The sequence below is a fragment of the Lissotriton helveticus genome, chromosome 7, assembly GCF_964261635.1.
Source record: "Lissotriton helveticus chromosome 7, aLisHel1.1, whole genome shotgun sequence".
Classification (NCBI taxonomy): domain Eukaryota; kingdom Metazoa; phylum Chordata; class Amphibia; order Caudata; family Salamandridae; genus Lissotriton; species Lissotriton helveticus.
The window spans coordinates 75,229,951-75,248,668 of NC_136068.1; positions in this window are offsets into that span (position 1 = coordinate 75,229,951).

Below are 18,718 nucleotides of genomic sequence, written 5' to 3' on the forward strand. Positions count from 1 at the left end.
GAGAGATGATTCTTTTACCCAACGTAAGCTGTACTCCTTCTGGAGAACAGTACAATGTCGCATATAGGCGTTTTAACAAGTCTAAACCAAGCAGATTTTCATTACAACCTGTCGTCAAAATCAGGGGTGCTTTCAATTTTCGAGGTCCAACAGAAATAGACAAAGGACCAGAAACAGGGTTGTGAACAGGGGCGCCTGAAAAACCTACTGAAACGTTTGTTGAGCCAGACAAAGGTGCGCCAGGGAGTTTCGCATGTATGATAGAACTTTTTGCTGCACCAGTATCCAACAGAAACGGTTCGACTATACCTGATGTTGCTACTGCGACATAAGGCCCACTCTGATCTACTGGAACTGATACTACTCCCTCTCTTTGTCCATGGCTGTCCTAGTACTCCCTTGGCTGACCTTCCTCACTAGCTTCATAGTAATCTTCAACATGATACTGTTGAGACCTATTCTGTTGGGCAGATTGTCCATTTCGTTGGTCGAAATAATTAGAAGGGCGATCACTTGTCTGTGGAGGCATAGCACCTCTTCCTCGACCTCTAGAGTTCTGCATATAACCACCACAACCTCTTTGAGCTGCCGCAGTATTATTTTGTGCCCGTACCGGACACTCAGTCTTATAATGGCCTTCCATTTTGCAATAAGCACACTGATTCCATTGGTACTGTGGCCTCTGAGAATTATACTCCGTTCTTTGATATGACCCTTGCTGTGTATTGGTCTGATTGGTGCGAGGCGGATATGCTTGCTGTAAAAGAACTTTAGTTTTTAACTCTTTCGTCTTTTTATCTGATTTTTCTTTCTCCTCTTTGTCCCTATTTTCATAGTACTGGGCAGTAGCAAGTATTTGCGCAGTCGTAGAGACAGCCCACGCACTTTCAGAATTCTTTAATTTACCACTAAGTTCTGGCAACAGATTGTGCACAAATTTATCAACAAATAATCTCTGGCATCCTTCTGTGCTCATATCCTGACCACTATGATCCACAAAAGTCTCCTCGAATCTTGTAAAAAAGTCGGAGACGCTTTCGTCTTTCTTCTGTTTGCACGCGGACAATTTGTCCCAGTTAACGCGTAATGCTGGCATTAGGGTTTTCATTAAATCGATTATTCTACCAGGTAAATTAGCAATTAAGGGTTCAGGTTTAGAACCACCTATTTGTTGACCATCCGCTGCAATTATAGCTGCCCAATCACCACCTAGGGCAACTGGATGATTCTCTTTACGAATTTTAGCCCAAATTGGTTGCGGTACTACATTACCAAATAGCAGATCTATGTCAGCTAGATTTAATACACAAGCGTCAACTGTCTGAGCCAACTCTTTGTAATACCCTGCAGGATTTTTACGCGGATCTGGTAAGGCCTGTTTCACTGCTAATACTTCAGCTCGCTTCCATGGAATATGTATCCATACTCTCTGGAATTGGGCCGGAGCGGCTGCAATACCAAGGTTGACATTAGCTTGCACAGCTTCACGCCAAATTGGTGGAACCTCTCTCATTGGATATTGACGATTTTGTTTCGTACTACGTTTCTCTGACTCCCTCGGAGAACGAAGGGATGGGTCAATCCTGTAACTCAAAATCAGTTCCATCGCTTCTTTTATATTTTGTCCAACTATCATACCTGCAGCAAACTCTTTCTGAACATTAATTAATTCTTCTAGATTTGATTCAGGGTCATCCTCTTCCAATTCCTCACGTAGAAGGAAACACATTTCATCGAACACATATCGTTGTGTCGGTTCATTCCATTGCATAAACGTATCTAATACATCTTGTACATTATATCTTCCTACTTTCGAAATCCATCTAAGAGCAGTGGAATCTAATATCCCTCTTTCTTCAGTACTGGGAAGCTGACTACGTCTCTGCACAGAGTCAGAGGTAGGAGTCTTAATCAGAGTTTTATAGAAGGGAGATAGAATGTTAGAGACAGAATCAGTGATTCTTCGACGAACAGAAAGTGGAGTCATAATATTAGCAGAAGCAGTAAATAGAGTAGCAGTTGGAACAGATAGATTAGGAACAGTAGGAGTAGCGGGCAAAACAGCTTGTGAACTAGCAGGTGTGAGCGATACAGGTATAGGTAAAGAAGCCGGCAACCCTGAAAGAGGGGGTGCCGAAGGAACATTAATAGTGACCACAGGAGGTACAGGAACTTGATTCAGAGGAGCGGGAACACCAGGTTGTCCAGCAACCGGTAATTGAACATTCGGTATAGGTGGAGCCGTAGCACCCTGTGCATACGGTGGGGGTGATCGTAACAAGTAAGACAACAGGGGATCCTTTTCAGGGTCCTCTACTATCTTAGCTGTACTTGATGGCAAAGCAGGATAGCACTTGTCTATTGCTAAATTATGCTCTCTATTGGCCACCTCCATCGCTTTCTCAGACTCGTTGAGTTGCAGCTGCTTAGCAGACTGTTCTAAAGTCAACTCTTGCTCTTTCTGTTCTTTCTTCAACTTTTTAATTTCTCTCTGTTTAGATTCTTTTCGCCAATAACGGAAAGAATCAAACATTGCCGGCCGGGCTTTCTTCTTGAACAATTTCGTTTCTAAATTATCAAGAACTTGAGGTTCAAAACTACCATGTAGTGGCCAACTAAGGACACCATCTTTCTTAGTGTAGTGGATCCATACCTCGTTATAAGAGATAGGGCCCACACCAAATTTGCAATATAGATCATAAAGGGGAGTTCCAATCGGAGGAACCAAACACGAGTCCTCCAACTGGGAATCACTGTTGCAACTAAAACAAGACAACATACAATTTTTCCGACTCACCATTTTATAACCCGGAACACAAAACAGACGAAACACAAATTAAAGAAAGGTGCGCACTTGAACCAAGAACTTAGGCCTACCAGAACTGACAAACGTATCGATACCCGAACTGAACTGAATGATTATCGTAACCAGAATAACCAGCGACAATCTTATAAAACCGAACCAAACCAAGAACTAAAAGGATTAGCAAAACAGAAACAACCCTTACGAAGTAACCAACTATCAACCACTTAATACTTAACTGAGGCACTGAAGACGTCACCAAGGAGAAACCCGTCACGTCTCGCCGTACTAAGGACTGCACCTCGGGTCCAAGACAGGGCGACGGTCAAGGCAACGAACCACTGCAGCCGTCTGAACGGGAACCCTCGTGGAAGAGAACGTCGGGCCACTTTTGCGATATGCCGGGATCGATGAAGTGGGGCGCCTCCCTCTGAAATCTTCACACGAAGCTTCTCGAACTCTTCAGGCTTTTGGACCGGTACCGAATGACGTCGCCCCACGTTGGGCGCCAATTGGAGTTCTGGACTTTTTGGTTCCGTCCAGAGGTGTCAGGGACAACACCCGAAGACCCCGGAGTTCAACCTGTCTCGGTGCACAAACAAACAGAAACACGGGCTTCTCGATGGTGGCGTCAAAGACCAAAGGTTTATTACTGCAGGGACACAGAAGTCACAGAAACTACACATGGGCAGTATCTAGGAGCCTGTTCAATTTGTACAAAGAGGGTTGTTCCTTATATACTGAATATTGGGCTTCAGGCAAATTTCTTTACATGTTAGCACATTCCAAAACCTTTGTATCTTAAACAATAAATATTTGGCGTTGCACAGGAATCGTCATCAATATCTGATGTCAAAACATTACGAACGAGGGGTTCCCACTATTCCATCATAATCCCATGTCAACTTCTCATTCAAGACCCGGACCGCCTCATCGTAAATTTCGTTACCTCCCCCTAATAAAGGCCCAGAAGGAAAGGAGCAGAGCCAGGTGCAGAAGATAGAAAAGTAGGATAAGAGATGTTTGTGGGTCGTAAATGGGCACGGCTACCAGTTTCGGCCGCCTAATCATGATCAGACCAACGAACACGAGAACCAGTATAGCAGGACTGGCCTCAGGCTGGGGAGGCAGCTCTTGCCGAGTCATGCTGCCACAGCGTTGCTGGCCTAAGGTGCACGTGTCACTAGCAAGGTGAATTGCCGGCTAAAGCCTACGTGTCCTTAAATGAAAAAGAGGTAATTGCGTGTCCATTGACTATGTGAGTGCAAGGAATACAAAATGGCTTCCTTGTTCTAAGATGGATGCCACGGGTAGAACAGAAATGTGTTCATAACAGGAGTGCTCTTGCTCGTAGCATAGCGAAAACACCAGGATATACTAAATGGATCATTTGCGGTTCATTGATACCAAAATTATGTATTTGCGACTATGTTACAAACACGGGTTAAATCGTCACGGAACCTCAGAGGCGCTGGTGTGCGGTTCCGGGATACCACCTGTCCCTCTTAATTCTAGGTGTAGGTCACTTTTAAGTCAGCCCGGCCCAATGGAGGTCCTCTCTTGTACCCACGCTGGCCCAGCATACTCACTCCTAGGGCCCAGGAGTGCTGGTGCCAGGTTCACAGAGGTTGTTCTCCTCCTGTGTCCAGCAGGTAGGGGGTAGAAAAGCTCATAAAGAGGAATCCCCCAGCACACCTCAACGAGAGCATCTCCTGCCCTCTGAACTCCAGTGGCTTTGGTGGCCCTGGAAAAAGAGGAGTCTGGCCAGACCAATGGGCTGCCAGTGTTTCCTCCGGCGCTTGGCCACCCTGGCCCCCAATATGTTGATTGAAAAGTACATTTGGTGCAATGGGGTCTATGAAAATCTGGTCTGACTGGCAGATGCACAAGTATATCTTGGTGTCATGTGACTCGGCATCTCTCACCCTTAAGAAACTTTTCAGAGGTATCTTTCTTTCAGTAAATGTTTGCACTTCACTTCACACTTTGGTTCATTGTATAGCTCTTCATGCCATTTGTTTCAGTAAAAAAAATTGGAATTAAATATATACCTGCAGTCAGTAAAAGTGTTCCAATGTTTACAAAAAAGTGATATAATTATATACGCACAGATTGTTAAAGAAGCGTGTTTGAGAGGGACTTAAATTGGAAATCAACCTTCCAATTAAAAATAACGAATTTGTTTGAAGATCAAAATTATCAAAAAATACAAGGAAGTCACTTTTATTTGTTTTTCCCCCCCATAAGTGTGCTGTAGATGGTTTGATTAATGTCCGCTGGGAAGCAGGACATGGCACACACCTAGGTCGATCTTACGCTCACCCTGAGCTTTTAAGATTTTCACAGCATATTTTTATTATACTTCAGAGAAGCTCTTCAATCTCAGAGACTGGTGAACGGTGCATTTGCTTAAGTGTCACCTATCCCACCCACATGCAGTTTTATATAGCACGAACTCGGCCCAAAGGCATTGGAGTGCTTTACATGAGCACCAGTTACATTACATACGGTCAGATTCATGTTTTTAGACACAGGGAAATTACGCGATTTGCCTAGAATCACAGGATGTTGAGCTGATGCTGGGACGTGAAAAAAAAATGTCGGCTAAAGCCACGTCCTCCTCCCATCCTCTCCCTGTTCACTGCAGTAATTGACAACTGGCAGGGAAAGGAGACCAGCAGAGACTAATGTATCCCTGCCTGTTCAAGGGAGAGGAGGAGGGCACAAATAAACTGATAAACTTTGCAAGAGTAATCAGTGCACCTAAACTCACAATGTTCGCAACAAAAAGAGACAGAATGTCAGTATTGGTGCAGTTGTGGCTGGCATGGGTGGAGGGGTGCAGGCAAGGGGGGGGGCGGGCGCAGGGTTGCGCAGGAGGGATTATAATTATGAACAAACAAAAAAATCGTACCTTGAGCCCGGGTCCCTCGTCGTCTCTGCTCCTGCTCTCCTGCCTCCGACTCAGGCAGGAAGCCAGGCTCCATCCCCTAAGCCAATCACAATGCTGCAATGCGCTCAGCCAGGGGCTGGAGGGGTGGGCATGTTCTCTAGGCAGGCTGTAATGCACCCTGCATGGAGAAGGGCAGAGTGCGCATGGCTGGCTTGGGTGGCGCGAGAGGGAGGACCAAACAGTCATTGTGCACTTAGGAGTGGTTTAACTTAAGACAAAATCCTAACTTAAGACTACTAAATGCCTTCTGTGATTACCAGAAGTAGTAGGTTTAGGATTTTGTTGTAAGTTAGTTCTGTGAATCAGGCCCACAGTGTTCTGTGTCCCAGTATCAGCGTGTTCTATGTCCCATTATCGGCGTGTTCTATGTCCCGGTATCAGCGTGTTCCATGTCCCAGTATTAGTGATCTATGTCCCAGTATCAGAGTGTTCTATGTCCCAGTATCAGCGTGTTCCATGTCCCAGTATCCGCGTGTTCCTTGTCTCAGTTTCAGCGTGTTCCATGTCCCAGTATCAGCGTGTTACATGTCCCAGTATCAGCGTGTTCCATGTCCCAGTATTAGCGTCTTCCATGTCCCTGTATCAGCGTTCTACTGCCCAGTATCAGTGTATTCCATGTCCCAGTATCAGTGTGTTCCGTGTCCCACTATCAGTGTGTTCCGTGTCCCGGTATCAGCGTGTTCCATGTCCCAGTTTTGGAGTGTTCCGCGTCCCGGTATTAGTGTTCCATGTCCCGGTAGCAGCGTGTTCCACGTCCCGGTATTAGTGTTCCATGTCCCGGTATTCGTGTTCCATGTCCCGGTATCAGCGTGTTCCACGTCCCGGTATCCGCTTGTTCCATGTCCCAGTATCGGCGTGTTCTAATTCCCAGTATCAGAGTGTTCCATGTCCCGGTATCAGTGTGATCCATGTCCCAGTTTCCCTTTTCCCCAAGTTAAAGCAAGTGTGTTTCCTGACTTAATTTGCAGTTATCCCTTTCCCAGTTCTGGTGTATTCCATTTGCCAGTGTTTTCTTTTCTATTGTAGGTCAGATCACTTTCCACAGATCTAAAGAAACCTTCTGGTGAAAGGAAACATCCAGACTTCCCAGAACCAATTTTAACTCAAGGAAATATACACTCACACAGGAAGAAGCACAAACTGCAGGGCCTCTACTGGCAGGAATGACTCCTAAGTAGACTATCTACTGCTATATGCAGGATAGCACCCATGAAGGACAAGGTGGGACTGCCTGGTGCCAAGACCAGACCTGTCCCAGGAAGACACACACAAGTAGCTCACGATTGTCTTAGGATCGATCTCTCGGGCTCTAGCCCTGCCAAGCGTCCTAGGTTCACACGTCACTAGTCGCTTCAGTCCAGGATTTTTCATTGCATTCTTCTGATACCTGTGGGCTGATTTGTGTCCATATAAAAAGCCAGTACTACATGTGCCAGAATGCAAAGTAATCCCTGGCCTGGACCACCTACCCAAGCATAGGCCAGGGGAACTTGACAGCACCCGACCGGCTGGTCTGACAGGTCAGCGCGCAGGCCGATCGTCTGCTGAAACGGTGTTCACTGCTGATTTTCCCGATAATAAAACAAACTTTGCCTGCGGTAAGCTCAAACACAAGCAGTCTTTCAAATGTGCAAGACACTTATACTGCGTGTTTTTACACATTAAAACTGTTCTAATTTGGAAACATGGGGCACATATTATCTTAGCTTTCTAATTCATTGGTGGGGCCCACTTTGGTGCCCGGGTTTATTTTTTTTACCAGTCCGATCCTGACTGCTGCTGTCTGAGGTCTTACGTAAACCGCATAAGTCAGACTAGAACGCCTATGTTACGCAAGGGCGGCACCCATTTACAATCAGCTATATATAATGACACTACTATTAAAACTAAGGATTTTGGGGGCTGGAAAGGGGTTGTATAAGGCAAGGACATGGTTTAGTTAAAGGTGCCTGGAATCTTACAGACATACAGGGCTTACTTTTTTCGCGAGTCACAAGGTCAAAGTAAAAGATTGGCCGGACCTAATGAAGTTAGTCAAGTATGTGTTTTGATGTAAACGCAGCCTTTTTTCGCCATAATTTAGTATTTGTCAATGAAATGCTCGAATAGCAGCCTTTTCACTTGCTAAGACCTTGCTCACATTTTTGTCAATTCATTTGGCAAGAATACGGTTTGTGTTTACATTGGCAGATGCCAGAGCAATCAGGGGGTGTTGGAAGAATTGCATTGCACCCTTGTAATGGAATACCTTTTCCTTTATAGCGCATGTTATAAACGTATTTGACAAAATCGAATTACAATGGCCTTTCAATAAGGAAACAGAGGCGGGAGAAAGAGGGAGGCAGTGAAAAGTGGAGGCATGAGAAAGCAAGGTTGTGTAAGAGCTTTGGAGTCCCTGGCAGAGAATGATGCCAAAACTGAGAAAAACAAGCACGCGTGCACACCTCGCGCTAAAAATAAACAAATTTAAATTGTTTGACGAGGAGAGGAGGAGGCAGCAGGGGGAGGGGAGAGAGGAGGGGGCCTTTACTGGTTTCCCTTGCGGGAGCGAGCAGGAACCATCTGTTAATTACAAACAGATGGTTTCAAAGCACGCTCCGGCAAGGGAATCGCCAAATGTGCACGCGTTGCCATTGAAAGCAATGCAAAGAGTGCACGTTTGTGGGCCAAAAACTAAATCAATTCCTAAAGGTCTCCTCCTATGCAGCGCATGCGCGCTGCGTAGGCGGGACCTAAAAATAGCTTCATCTGTGATGTAAGCAAAATGAAAAGTAGACCTGTGTGATTTCAAATCTCTTTACCCACACAACAAATTTGGGAGAGCGATATTGTAATGTGTTTGTGGTGGAACAACAGCAAAAGAGTAACACAGGAAAAGTGCTAAAGAGAAATAACTAATTTGTACCAGGCCTATGAGGGCATATAGTAGGGTGTCTTTTCTGCCATACAGACAATGCAAAAACATAAATCCAAGTATGCAAGTACACATAAAACTTCAAAACCATAATAACGAGGCTCTACCTCCCACACACAAATCCTGGTGTAGATGGTATGCAGATTCACTCTGATCCAACCGAATGGGTCCCTTCAAGGTTCACAGAAACATTCACGACAACAGCAAAGAACATTGGTCTCCTCCATATCAGTTAAACTTGTAAGATGGTGGATCAATTAAAACCCACCTGGCCATCTTGCAGATACCATCTTGCGGCCACTTGCATCATCAAAAAAGGTTAATTTCCATATCTATATCACCGATACTGAGAATTAGTAAAAAAAACTATGAGGAATATATAAAAAACAGATTCCTTCAAGTGTGCCCTGTGTCCCTTCACCAAACCAATGTAATAACCTAACATGCTTCTGCAACAAAATCACCTCCATAAGAGAAAAGCTAGTTCTATAACTAACATCATTCTGGATAAAGTTTTCTAGTGGAGTAAAGATGACAGCCACCATCCTGTGAGTTTCCACTTGTTGACGACTTGGACAACACCAAAATGTTCTCATGCTTAAAGAATCTGAGAGACTCATCAACCTATGACAATCCATTTTTGCTCCCAGCATTAAACACATCAATGCCTCATTAAACAGGAACTGAAAAATGCTGTCACTGTCACACAGACAAAATGAACTCTGACTCAGAAACTCTATCCAACTACTAAGGCATACAGGCAATGCCAAGTGAAACAGCGATGACTGTGTACCTCGCCTGCATTTGGAAACAACCTTTTCAATCCCCTATAGCTCCTGGCCGACCTAGGCAGTAGAAAGAACCCTAAAAACATCTGAGAGAAACTTCTAGTTCTTGTTAGCCTAAGCTGGCAACGGAGTAAGGTTTATGACATTTGGTCAATATAATGTAAAGTAATACATACAAACATAATGTAATACAAATATAATGTGTTAAAACTTTTTGTTTTGAATTGCAATACAGTATTTGAGATGTCCAGACCTTCAAATCAAATCAAATCTGATGTTTCTGTTAAGCGCGACTACTCACCCGTAAGGGTCTCAAGGCGCTGGGGGTGGGGTGGGGTGGGGGAAGTTTCGTAGGTTCCAGTCCATCAAGAAGGGGGTCTGTCGAAGAGCCAGGTTTTGAGATTTCTTGCGAAGATGGGGAGCAATGTTATCTGTCTGAGCTGGAGCGGAAGGTCGTTCCAGGCACTGGCCGCGAAGAAGGAGAAGGAGCGGCCTCCCGATCTGGTCTTTCTGGTGCGGGGGACCACGGCGGAGGAGAGCTGGGCTGATCGGGGGGTCCTTTGGGGTGCATGGAATTTGAGTCGGCTGTTCGGGTATGCTGGTCCCGTGTTGTGGAGGGAATTGTGAGAGTGGGTTAGAATCTTTAAGGTGACTCTAGCTTCGATGGGGAGCCAGTGGAGTGTGCGCAGGTGCTGGGAGATGTGGCAGTGGCTAGGCAGGTTGAGGACCAGTCTTGCGGCGGCGTTTTTGATGTTCTGTAGCTTGCTTGAGGTTTTTGTTTATTCCGGCATGGTGTGCATTGCCGTAGACGAGCCTGCTGGTGACCAGGGCATGGGTGACGGTCTTTCTGTGTTCGAGTGGGATCCATTTGAAGGTCTTACGTAGGAGGCGGAGGGTGTGAAAGCAGGAGGACAAGACGGAGTTGATCTGGCGGTCCATTTTAAGCTCTGAGTCCAGCATGATTCCCAGGTTGCGTGCGTGGTCCGTGGGGGTGGGCAGGCTTCCGAGGGCGGGGGGCCACCAGGTGTCATTCCAGGTGTCTGGGTTTGGGCCCATGATGAGTACTTCCGTTTTGTTTGTGTTTAGTTGTAGGCAGCTGTTTTTTATCCATTTGGCGACGGCTTCCATGTCTTGTTGAATGTTGTGTCTGGCGGTGTTGGGTTTGTTGGATAGGGGGAGGATGAGTTGGGTGTTGCCTGTGTATGACACAATGTTGAGTCCGTAGGTTCTGACGATGGGGGAGAGCGGAGCCATGTAGACGTTGAAGAGCATAGAGCTGAGTGAGGACCCCTGGGGGACTCCGCAGGTGGTAGGTGTAGGGTCTGAGAGGAAAGGAGGGAGTCTGACCCGCTGCGTTCTGCCGGAGAGGAAGGAGCGGATCCAGTCGAGGGCCTCATCTTGGATCCCTGCTTCGTGGGGTCTGCGTATTAGGGTGCAGTGAGAGACTGTGTCGAACACCGCTGAGAGGTCGAGGACTGCTGTTTCTCCTTTGTCCAGTAAGGTACGGATGTCATCTGTTGTGGCAAGGAGGGCGGTTTCCGTACTGTTGTATTTTCTGAAGCCAGATTGGGAGGAGTCGAGGATGTTGTGCTCTTCGATGAATGTGGCGACTTGGCTGTTGATGGCTTTCTCAATGACTTTCGCTGGGAACGGGAGCAGGGAGATGGGTCTGTAGTTTTTGAGGTCGGTGGGGTCTGCCGAGGGTTTCTTCAGGAGGGGGTTGATCTCAGCGAGTTTCCAGTTGTCAGGGAACGAGGCGGTTGCCATGGATCGGTTGATGGTGGAGCAGAGCATGGGTGCGATGGTGTCGGCGGCTCTGATGAAAATGTGGTGCTGGCAGGGGTCTGTGGGAGCCCCGGAGTGGATTGACTTCATCGTCTTCAGTGTGTCTTCGGTGGTGAGGGCTGTCCAGTTGTCGATCGCTGGCTTCAGGATGTCGGGGGTGGTTGGTGAGGGTTCAGTGTGTTGGTTATCTTCGTCGAAGTTGTCGTAAATGCTCTTGATTTTGTGGTGGAAAAGGGTGCTGAGTTTGTCGCAGAGGTATTGTGAGACCTTGCATTGTATATGCATTTATTTACCTATTAGGCATAAGTCCCATTTCTTAGAGCAGTCCAAATCACTATTCGTACGTCTCACATCTTGGAGCACAACCTCACTTATTTGGTGTGAGTCTCCCCCACACAGTCTCAAAATATATTTGGTGTAACTCCCAGACCTTGAGTGTGAGTTTCAACTCTTGGAGCACATGGTCACTTATTGAGGCCCTCATTACGAGTGGCCAGGTAAATGGTGTGATATTTTCATTGTGAGTAGCCCGGTAAATGGTGTGATAGTTTCATTATGAGTGGCCCGGTAACTGTTGTGATATTTTCATTACGAGTGGCCCAGTAACTGGTTTGATATTTTCATTACGAGTGGCCCAGTAACTGGTGTGATATTTTCATTACGAGTGGCCCAGTAACTGGTGTGATATTTTCATTACGAGTGGCCCAGTAACTGGTGTGATATTTAGCGCATCTAATAAAATCAGATTCCGCTGATTCAGAATTTTAAGGCACATTAAATATCACTGAGTTATGAGTTTTGGGGAATATTATGCAGATTTTGATGCTTACTGCTCCAAAATCCACATGTTCCGATAAATACTAGACATATTTTCCCATATCCCTATCAAGGTAAAAGCTCATGGTAGTGATATGTGCAGTAACAGCAGTTACTACATAGATATATTGCAATTAATAGAGCCTCTAGTAATGGTAGCCCGAGTGGCTGTCTTACATATTGAGCAAAGTCATACTTCTTTAGACTCCTGTAGCTTGGTTTCAGTCACTTAAAGTCCCACGCCTTAGAGCAGACTCTTGCTTATTTTGTGTGAATCCCGTGCTGCGAGTATAGCCTCTCTTACTTTGCGTCAGTCTCACTTCTTGCAGCAGTGTCACCCCTTGTAGTTCTCCGTTGTTCTACTGACTTTCACAGAGTGGTGACTCTGGGACTTTCGTCCAAACCCCCTCACATCTCCCGGATATCTTTGCTGAGAGGTTGCCTTAGTCAGGGGGGCAATGAATGTATCTGTAGAGTGAGGCGAAAGGACAGCTGTAGGATTTCAAGGGACACTTCAGCTTGAAGCCCTCCTAGGAAAAATATAGAATGAATATAGATACTATGGAGTGGTAAAACTCCGATTCTACTGGACTTCTTTGTGATTTTTCACTGACTGACTAAACTTTGTTGGCCAATTGCCTGGTTATGCCATTGAATTCAGGGAGGAATAACATACACTCAATATTACAGATATATATATCTCAGAATTAATTTGAAGTTGTAATGTTAACCACATCAGTGTTTCATCACTAACAGGCACATGCATCAAAAGAAAACCAGTCGCAAACGGGCAGATTCCGGGAATCTGCCGCTTGTGACCCGTATTTTTGCATTTGGGATGCATCATCCCAAATGCAACAAGCATTTGCAATGCAATAGGTCTCGCATTTGTTAAAAGTTAGAGTTGTTGGCATTGAAAATGACAAGGTGTTTTACTTTTTTTTTGCAGTGTAGTAATTATATTTGCATAGTGCTATTGCCATTGGTATAAAAAACAAAAGTAAAAAACAATGTAAAAGGGAAGGAGAAACACCAGGGTTTCTATGGGTTAAGAAACACTATAGGTGCCAGGGGAGGGTAAAGACCAGCCTGTGAAAGAGCAGTTGACATTCCACAGGTGGCACCTGACATGGGGTACGAGAAGCCCCACTGGCTGGAGCTGGTGAAAAAGGCACAAGTCCCTTGGATGGCAGGGGTACTCGCAAATTGCGCATGCAATTTCCCTTTCATTCTATGGGCCTGTAGGCCCTTAGGAATGAATGGGAAGCCATTCCTTATTTGCGACTCGCAATTTGCGAGTCGCAAATAAGGAATGTGTAGGAGTCTCTATTTTTGATTCCTACATGCATAGGCTTTTGCGAGTCCTTAATTGCGATCCCTTAATTATCGCAATTAAGGACTCGCAAAATCCTACCTTGATGCATGTGCCTGCAAGTACCGAAAGCAGGTGATGGTTAATAAGCATCAGTACTGGAAGGACAACTGCTTTGAATGGTAGTCCCTGAGGAAGTCCATCCTAGGTTCCAAATTTCAATATGTTGAGAGTTTGAGGATCTTCAATCATATCAAGCAAGTGACTGAGGGCTAGATGTAGGTAATAGCAAATTACCGAATGGTAAATACCGAATTTTACCGATTCGGTATTTACTAATCGGTAATTGCTATGTAGGAAAAAAATAAATCGGTAAAAATACCGAATCTTACCGAATCAGTATTTGCCATTGATTCCTATGGGCCTTGAAGCCCGTAGGAATCAATAGCAAATACAGATTCGGTAATTACCGAATTGGTAAAAATACCGAATTTCCAAGGGGGACAGGGTGTCACTTTGACACCCTGTTGCACCCCTGTTTCTGGCTTGTGTGCCATGTGACACACATACATGCCTTTAGGGCATGTATGTGTGCCACATGGCATAGGTGTACATGCACAGATGTGCATGTACACAGAGATTCGTAATTTACCACCCAATAGTTTTGGGTGGTAAATAATGAATTTCTAAGGGCCTGTGGCACTGTAAACTGTGCCACCTACATGTTGAATTACAGAATCGGTAAATTTACTGATTCGGTATTTTACCAGTTGTAGCTTGTCCTTTGCAATGCTGTGCGTCACTTTGCAATGTGTCCGATGATGCTTCCAGCTGTGAAGCGAGGCTTCATGTTGCACGGCATTGATTACAATGAAGCACTCAGCAATGTGGTGAGGCCTTGTGGAGATTTGCGGCGACCGTGTTTGGTACTGATTAAGCTTTTGGCTGTGCAGCGAGGTGGAACTGCTGCAGCTTGCAGATGGGATCTGTGTGTCCTGGCCCTGCGAAGATTTGCGTCACTTGGTGTCAGTTCCAATGAAGCCTTCTGTTCATACCGATTCAGAAAAGGGGGTGGTGATGAACAGAGTGCCTGAATTAAGCAGACCACTCTTACCCAGTCCAAAGATCAGGGCTAGATCCATCACCGTTTTTTAGCTCACTGCACCATCCCAGCTCAGAACTTGGCTATATGCAAATTAGTCTGTTCCTGTCCCAGTGCATGATGGGAACAGGGCAAACCAAACTACCAAGCCAATTCTTATACTGGGAAGGAAACAAGCTTCCGGGGACCGGTTTCTGTCCATCACCACCCCCTTGTAGAAATTATTCTGTTCATACCAGCACAGCTGTGTGGGGCCCTGCCACCTGATGGAACCTTCAGTTAGATAGGAAGGATGCCAGCCAAGAGTCCAGGACCTGGGAAAATCTCTTGGGGATCAGCATCTTCTCCAGCACAGGCCAGAAGCAGGGCCAGAAGCAGGGCGCAGGCAGGTCCAATTGGAGTCGTCATATGGGCAGTTGCAGGGCTGGGCTTTAGAATCTTGTTGTGTCCCTGAAGGCCAAAGAGAAGGTCAGCCATCTGACCCTTGAAGTCCTTCTTGGTAGCCTGGGATCAAGGCACACAGGTCCATTCTTCCTACTTTAGACAGCAGGGCCGTCCTTCAAGAAGCAGGACAGTCATTCTTCTGAATCTTCCACAGGACCAGGAGTGTCCTGATTAGTGGCTCTGGAGGTTTAATATTTATACCTGCGCCAGCCTTTATGTAGGGCGTCTCCCTGTCCTTCCTTCAACACTGGTTCTGGAAAGTTCTTCACCTTTGCCCTGTGAGGCTCCAAACTGTTTGGAGTGACAAAAGGCAGGGCAGGCCCAAAAGGCAGGGCAGGCCTGATGTCAGGTTCCTTTGTGTGTGATGTAGGCAAAGCCCTTTGAAGTGTTAGTGAGGATGGGTTTAGCTCCTCCCCAGACATCCTATCAGGATGCCCTATTCTGTTGGTACCTAAACCCCCTTTTGTTTCACTTTCTGGAAGTAATACACAAACCCCAACAGCAGAGCCATTCACAGTCATTTGATCCGAGACACTTGAAGAAAGGCACAGTTAGTTCGTAAAAGTGGCATTTTCAGAATTGCAACTTAAAATCCGATTTTTACCTGCTCCCAATCTAAAGTTAGCACTTATTAAATGTTATAAGGCATCTCAGTATTAGTCATTGGGAGAGACAGGCCTTGTAACAGTGAAAAAACTGTTTAGGGGGTTTTCACTGATAGGACATATAAAACTTAAATACACATGTACTACTTTTTAAATACAATGTAGCCTGCCCTATGAGCCTTCAGGGCCTACCTTAGGGTTTACTTATAAGTATTAGAAAGTAAAAGTTCTGCCTGGCAAAAGGTTTATTTTGCCAGGTTGAAATAGCAGTTTAAAAGTGCACACAGTGGCGGCAGCTGCAGGCCTGAGATGTCTTACAGAGGGTTTCACAAGGAGTTCTGCGGCTCACTAGTAGCACTTAATTTATGGTCCTTAACTACTGGTAGTATCATTTACTAGGGACTTACAAGTAAATTAGATGTGCCAATTCGATGTAGTCCAATCTTTTCATGTTTGAAGGAGAGAGCACAAGCACTTCAACACTTGTTAGCAGTGGGAACATGTTCAGAGTCCTAAAGCCAACATAAATGAATTCAGCAAATAGTAGGGGTGGGGAAGGCAATACGTTTGGGTGGAATACCATGGGAAGAATGTCTGGTATAGCAATCCCTCACCTTTACCCTTTACATGACCCAATTCTAGCACAAATGTTTGTCTGTTTTCAGTATGAACTTTGAAAAATTCCAAATGTCGTTTTCAGCATGCAAATAAACACCCACGACTGCAAGAGATGAACTTGAAAAAGGGGAATGAGTACAGTGGGTCTTTGATTTGATCTTGTGCTCTCCCGCCTGCATTTCTTTAGCCTCCCGCATGGCTTCACAGAACACAATATGATTTCCATGCTTGCTCACACAATTCACTCTTGCTTACCTCTTGCTGCAGATGCAACATGCAAGACACGTCATAGAACACCTTTACATGGGCTGACCACAGGACAAATACAACATATTATCAATGACAGTGAGGGTGCACTAATGAATCTGTTACAAGTGAAGTGATCATTTTTCTTCAATAAATGTCTCTTCTAAACTTTATAAGTATTCTGTATTTCATAAGTAAATAGATTGAATCCAGTGCTGTGAACTGTATACAAATCTTTTTTTTCTTCCCTTCATTAAAAATATTATCTAAAACAGAGTGTGCCCTTGATCCATATTGCCTTACGACATTGATTCTATTGCTTCATCAGGGCACATACTTTAATTAAAATCACTAGGAAGCGTTATTTACGCACTTGAAGGAAAGAAAATAATAATTTCCTTGTTTAAAATGCAAATAATATGAACTGTAACCTTTGAAGATACATTCCTGATATATATTCAAAACAGCAGCCTTAAGTCCTATGAAAGGTAGATAATCAGAATCTCAAAGTTGTGAACACTAATTGGTTGGCGACAAGTGAAACTATAAGAGGTGGCAAATCGGGATTCCCAAAAATGTACATGTATGTTTTGCTTAGTATTTTCATAAATTCTCTTATGTATAAGAGCAAAGGTAATACAACATTAATTGTTGTCTAAAGCAATACTATAAGATGAAAAACTATTAGTGTGATAGCAGCAATGAGTAAAAGATATACTTGCATGCTTATTCAAGTGATATTTTACGTATCTGAAGAGCTCAGATTAAAAATTCTAGAAAATAAAGTATACTTTAAGAAATAATAAACATACCTCTTGTGAGTTTTAGAATTAAAGATGCACAGGTTAAGCATGTCTAAAATAGCCCTGTCACACAGTTCCTGATAAATGTACAGAATGAAATCGTGACTAAATCTATATATAATACCATGAGTACTAATGCATATATTCAGTGAGTATGTATTACTATTGCATAAAATGGTGCGGAAAAGTGGCATAGTAACCTTTCGAGAATAGGGCTCAGCTTAAGTAGTGAATGTGTTCACTATTTATTAGAAATATCTAAAGATGCCGGCCTTCAAAAATACTGCATACAACCAGCCCACACTATGGCATTACTATATACTGAAGAAGAGCTATTACCATTGTGGAAACATGTCTCAAGATGGCAGCCATGATCACCACAATTAGCACATACAGATTTCATAAGGACACCTACCACAAATACCAATACATTTCCTCCAATCATATTTAGTTACGTAAATTAGTGTTGTGCACAATATATCTTTGAAGTCAATACTGTAACTTACTTGGGGAATACTATCACTTACATATTGAAACATCCTTAAGAGGCGGTCCACTTGAGTGATGGATGGTGAAAACTAGTATAAAATCTCATCATAGTTAGAGAAACCTACATGTCTCATCTAATGTGGGTGGATTAAATAATGTCATTATTAGAATTAAAGATCCATATAGGAAACATGTTTAAAATAATCCTATCATATATAAACAGTTCCTGTAGTAGAGAACTACATTATACGTAAATTGATATGTAATATCCATAAGTAGTAAGGGAGATATACACTGGAGTATACAATATTAAAGCATAAAATGGCACAGAAACTCGGCATAGTAACCTTTCAAAGATAGGGCTCAGCCTAAATAGTGAATGTGTTCAATATTTTTGATAAATATCTAAAGATGCTGGCCTTCAAAAATACTGCACAGTATACCCAACACTATAGTACTGGAAAAGTAGAATGTAAACTAAGACAAATGATAATGGTGGGCAAAAGTATTGCAAAAACAAAACAAAACGAAAGTATCTAGAATTGTCAGCCCTCAAAAGTTTGAGGTTTCAAGACAATGATGATAATGTGATGTCAGTATTAAAGGTTAACACATACTCAGTAGCACAATAAAAGAAAGCATCATGATCATCTCAAACGTAAATCAAAAGATACCAGCTCCCGAAATAGGTGGTGTCCTTAATCAATAAATTCAGTATTAGAGAACTAAAATGTGAGTGTAGTCACGTACGAAGAGGAATGGCAAAGTATTGTTGGAAAACGAAGGTTTCAGAACTGACAGTCGTCAAAAGTAAAGGCTCCTTAAACCGAACCCACTGTGTGAAATGTCTAAAAGAGAGCACGATCATGTGAGGTGAAATATAAAAAAAAGCCTTGGTTAGAAGCTGGAATGTACACAGATGGCAGCCATTAAGACAGAAGCATCACTAAATAAATCTCTATGATAAACAAAAGCTGTTTAAATCTAGTCATATACTGAAATTAAAAAAAGTCGAGCCAGTATTTAGGGATGTGTAAGCC